The following is a 6,000-nucleotide window of genomic DNA, read 5'->3' on the forward strand; positions in this document are numbered from 1 at the left end:
GAAGGCCAGGAACGTTTGTAATTTAGCTTTAACATTTGGTATGGTTTAGGTCGTTTGAAAAAACACCAACTTGAGATAAATTCAAAACCGGCTTATGCGTCACCTGTTTGATGTTCGAGTATGAGTTCTTCGGGCGTGAAGCTTCAAAGAGTTTCAAATAAATTTCCTAAGACTATTCTAAGCACCGCAACCGATGCGCAGCAAGCTCTTAGTAATAGAAAGCGAAGAATTGCAAGCGGAGAACTGTGCACCTAATTATTTAAGCGTAGTAGGCTTATTTATACAGTATTCTTTTAGATTTTTTTATATTGTACAAGATAGAACATGTCTTCAGCTAGAGCTTTTTAAGTTTGAATTACATTTTATCTCTTATAAATTACCCTTATCCTAAGCATAAATACAACAAATAAAAACTAGTCTAGGTATCTTTTTTATCAAATAATGCAATATGGAAAGAGCTCAGTGTCGAACCCATTAACCACAAAAGTAATATTCGCAATGGTAAAATATTGCTGCCATTCGGAAATGAAAGAAACTGCTACTAAAAACCACTTCAGATTGTCGTCTCTCATCTGTTCAACCTCAACTCGGTTGTGGTATGAATTAAAAAAACAAACTAAATCCTTGCCACATCATAAAACTACTCTAGCATAAAATATATTTGTAGGCTTGTAAAATGGATTGTCCACAAAATATTCCCAAAATTACATCCGTTCTTCCTGCCTTCTTGACCTACGGTGGATAGAAGGTACGAACCCACTGACCAACCGGTCTGGTAGGTCAAAAAGTTACCAAAGAGGAGGAAAAAGTGTACTCAATTAGTAACGCCATCCTGTTCGCCGGTCCGTCAAGGTCAACAGCAAACGATAAACAGAACGAAAAATCAATAGATCAAATATCGACAGCGCGGGCAAGGTGGACGGTTGACAAAGCCATGGCAAGGTCGTTCGTTTTCTTCGCGTAAGAATTAGACAAGGAAAACGTCTCTAGAGGTGACCCATTGTAACGCTCGGTCGGGCGAAATATTAGCTGGTTTTTAAGCACATCGAATTGAGCGAAAGGAATCCAGGAAGGCAATATTCGTCCCTCAGGTTCACTGGAGGTCGCAAGCAAAATGTATTTCCACCATCCGACAAGAGAAAGTTTAAATGGGTTGCCAGCCAGTTTTTCAGAGGAATATCGTAAGTAAGGGTGTTTGCAATCACTTCACGACTTTTGTTTTTCATTTATCATTCATCCTAATGCACCACAGACGCTATTAATCATCCCAGCTTATCACTTAATTGACAGCATTTAGGCAAACATGTCCAAAAAAACAGGAGGCGCCTGCAAAACGTCGCTTTTGTGACAACTTTCTTTTTAAATTAACCTCATTCGCACATTTTTCTCTAGTGGCGCCACACAATTCGTGTCGTAAAGGCGCCGACTAAAATATTTTCAAGCTCTTCCTGAAACGGCCACCACCATGCAGACCACCTTTGCAGAACTGGGGAACTCGTTGTATTTTTGGGTTTTCTGAGCAGATTTTTTTCTTTCGGACACCGTTTTATTGATGACTTGCCATAAATACTCACGCGCCGTGTCACCTTGTTTTTCTGTGGAGTCTTTATTGTACGATTGTTCTCGAAAAAATGTCCAAGTTCCAAATACCACGCCATGCACATGCACGATAGAGCACACCACAACCGGTTGATGGAGTCTGCAAAGAAAACATCCTCCCAACTTGCTAATCAATCAAACTCTAACAGGAAGACATGCGAGAGACGTGACTCAATAAGATTCTTCAACAATTTGGCGTGAATCTTGCTGTCCGACGTCTGCGTGGCGTATTTGAAAACGTGAAGTTCTGTTATTTTCTTTTCTTGGCTACGATACCTAACCGCGCCCCATTATCATCCTGACCACACACGATCCAAATGAGTTCCCAGGGGATTGTAGAACACATGACGTGCGAAGTGTTGCAACAAAACGGAACATGGCCATCCCCGACGTGCCAATGGTGTTTCCCATTTAATGGTGAACAATTTATTATGTCAGTTTAGCTCCCAACTCTGGCCTGGGTCGTGTGCGTTTGAGAAGCTCTCCTCCAGGCTGGGGCGGAGAATAAATGGTATGTCTTTTCGCTTGATAGTTTCCTTTCATACCGTGACCAGGAAGGTTAGAAAGATTCTTCCTCAACCTAACCGTCCCTCTGACAGACGGATCAGGTCAAACATGATTGATGTCCGGAGGTCTCATTATCTCGTACCCTGGTAAGGACCGGTTGGAGAAGATTAAATCAGACACAGCCACAGATGTGGAGATCGTCTCCAGGGACTCGTGCCTTCCCTGTTCAGGTATGTTCACATTTGATATGGTAATGGCTGCGCAGATATTGACAAACAATCAGGTTCCGATAACAAGCTGACCCTCAGAAGAGCATCAGCCAAACGGCAAATCAACGGACCGATTATGAAATAAACTGAATCGTAAACTTTTATTCGTTTATTGCACCCTTTGGTTGGACACATTTTGAACCATTTTAACGAACGGAAAATATCAACACAACACTCGTGTCGCATTTGAAATCGCTCGAGCGAGCAGACGAGTAACAAACGATTGTTCACTTTTGGATGGCCATATAACACCCCGGAAGAAGGAAGCGATGCTAGAACTTGGTTAATTGCACTCGTCGACTCATATCAAGGACGTTTCGTCGTTTTTAACGGAATGCAGGAGCATGTGTGAGTCAATTGGGTGGGCCCGTTTTCAACAGCCACTCGATTGCTTTGATTGCTCGAGTAACACGTGGATGCGAAGCATAAGATGGCGTAATATTGTGCTCCCATAAGCGGGAAACAATACCTCAGTATCGTCGAAAAACTTACCGGAAAGATGTACCGGTTTATTGATTCGACCTTGACGTCGTCAACACACTGGTATGTTACAGATCTACACAACCCTCTACAGTTCCTGGCCGAGCCGAAACATAACGTCTCCTTTTGTTAAGCACATGAGGTTTTCAAACTCATTTTCCAAAAAGGGCTCTATCTCTACACATTGTAGGCAGAAAAACATAACTCCTTATCGTCGCAGAAAGAAAAACTGTTGGATTTCGGCTCGACAAAAGTGCCGGTAGTACACGCACAGGACAGGACAGCGGGAACTCATTTGAATTTCAATTTCAAAACCTGATGCTTTAAGTGCTTATTACCATAATTTGCATTTCCCTTCATCCGTCCCGTGTCTTGAGGCAGAACGCTTCCTAGACACGCGTGAAGCACTACTTGAACGACACGAGTCGTGGTTTTTGCAAGTAATTTTACTCTCGTTCGGTTTACCCAACATTCTGAATGGGAACCCAATGTGACCAGCTATTGTTGGACGTTGAGAGACCTGACTTTTTTGTAAGGGCAAAGAACCTGCTAACGAATCTTTTGAAACCCATGCCGTCTCCACGGTAACATTGAAAATACCTAAGGCTATTGTAGTTCAAGAATGTCAGAGGCGGTGAAGCTGTTCGACTATGAAGAATTTGGAAAAGATTTTGGATTGAAACAAGCGGCTTTATTGAAGTATGCTTTTGCAAATAGACATTATACTACATTGTCAACATTTAGGGAATTTATTTTAGTGGAAGAAAACGACATTAAATAAACATCATTGTCTCTTGAATCTTGAAAAACCAGTGGTGTGGTTCATTCGAGAATGTTTATTTCGCTCGAAGAAATCAATTAAGTACACAAGGGTAATCGACAATTTTATGAGTCCCTCCGGTGGAAACGTGATAGCTAGCTCTTATTCCTCGATGAACACCAAGTACGTTCCTTACATCCCTTCAACAACCGTTGGGCTTCGAGCTAGGCAGACTAATTAGAAGACACGTTCAACCCGCGAATTAACGATGAGCTGAGAATGTTGATTTAATTTCCACCAAACCAGGAAATCGTGAATTTCTTGATGAACACCCGCAGCCACAACAAAGCCACACCTTACTCATCGTCTTCTTCGGGAAGATAAACTTCAAAGGTAACTCAAAGTGTGTCTACCGTACTCCCCTCCGCACAAAAGAAACGCGAGCTGGCGGCAACCTTTTGCAAAACTTCTACTCGCACTCCGACCAACAACCTCCACCGTCAGTGGGCCGCCTCCTTGGCGGGGGCCATGGACGTATATACACAATCGCACAAGCCGATGCGAACACGTCGTTATCGAACGCACGCACCAGCATCGGTGGATCTTCGGCCTGCAGTTTTGCTCTTGGCCTTCCTCCATCAGGGTCATCGTTACGCGCAACATTATAGCTGCACATATGGGTGCTTCTTTTTTCCCACCATCAATCCATCCTTCGGCGCTATCCCGCTCCGATGTGGGCGCCACTTTTGGTGACAGTAACATTTCTTCAGTGTTATGCCATTAGCAAACCATAGGAAAAGCATCTACTCTGATGGAACATACCGAAGCGCGGTGTGGGTCAAGATCAAGTTCAAATTGGCATACATTTCGGTTTCGCCGTTCGAACAAGATTTCGAAGTTGATTTTCTTGTTTCTCTCTTTGTCTTCTTAGTTTACCTACAGCCAACCCACACTTTATACGGCGAGATATGTCACGTCAACCGAAAACCTCGACCATCAAATTAGTGCTTTACGGTCAGTGATTAGAGGGGATCCGGGCGAAATAATCTACTATTGCCAGGTTATTTTTTGTCTGCGGTTTAAATTCTCTTTATGTCTTTTTCCTTCCTCGCTATGTGAGTGTGTTGGTTTACACTTGGCTTCAAATGCAGGGGCTCCACTTTGTGGCCTTAATCTTAGACGAATCAACACTCCCGAAGACTAATTAAGAAACGATCAACAATCATCGGTGGAACGGTTCGCGTGCCCAATCAATAGGGTCAACATCGTGTTAGCAATGAAAAATGGAAAAAATTTAAAAAATCTAAAAGTATCGAAGCGGTCGACAGGTTATAACATTAAATGGAAAACGGTAGCCGATCCTAAGTGGTTAAAATTGATTTTTACAAGACCTTAAAAAACTATTCACGCTGATGCTGTTGGTGCTAGATTTGGCACGGCTTTAAGGTAAAAATAAACGTCTCTTTTCTTATATTGCACGCAACGAAATTGGTATGAAATGTGGTAAACAGGCATTTCTAAAATCTTTAATCCTGGAAACAATGTTAAATAATATTCAAATATACCTGTTCATCGTTTGACGTGGTTGTTTACATAAGCTAAGACTCGTCGTTGTGAAATAAGCAAAATACACCTTAGGTAAAGGTGAAAACCACCGAGAAAAAGGAAATTTACATTTTTCCTCCCGGGTCACCAGGCAATATCGCGAAGCTTTTGTAGGAACGGGGAACGAAACAAAGGAGTAGCAATGGTAACAGATTATGATAAGCAGTTTCTCCGTAAGCTGCAAGAACCCGGGCACAGCTGTCGACAAATTCAAGAAGCGCTCAAACATCTTTCTTCTCCATTCCTGGCATTTACAAGAAATATCCCAAGTTGACAAGAGATAACGACAGCTGTGCTATCTTGTGCTTTGTTCTACCATCACTTGGTGGCTCTAAAGGATCTCGTACAATAAAACCCGGCCCGTAGAGTGAGGTGAATTATCAGATTGTTAAACGAAATTCAAGTGGATTTATTTTTCATTTCGTGGCATATAAAACCAGACATAGAGATGTACAAAAATCATCTAATTATAGTCACAATTAGATACGTTGGCTTTCCATAATGTATTCACAGGAGAATACGAACAACCGCATCATTTGTTCATGTTATTCTCGTAGGAAAAGAAATTCGAGAATGCAAATGATCGAAATTATCAACATGCTAATGAAAACCCCCCGTACACAGTGTGCACTAAGGGGAAAACGGGAAACAAGAATCCCCTCCGGTCTAGAACTAAAACCTGCTGAATTAATTAAATCTCCTCCAGGGACTGCGCCACACATTCTCGCTCGAAATCAACCCGTGAAATAACCGTTGCACCAAATTTGGGTCAATGTTTAT

The sequence above is a fragment of the Anopheles coustani genome, chromosome 2, assembly GCF_943734705.1.
Source record: "Anopheles coustani chromosome 2, idAnoCousDA_361_x.2, whole genome shotgun sequence".
In the NCBI taxonomy this organism is placed as follows: Eukaryota; Metazoa; Arthropoda; class Insecta; order Diptera; family Culicidae; genus Anopheles; species Anopheles coustani.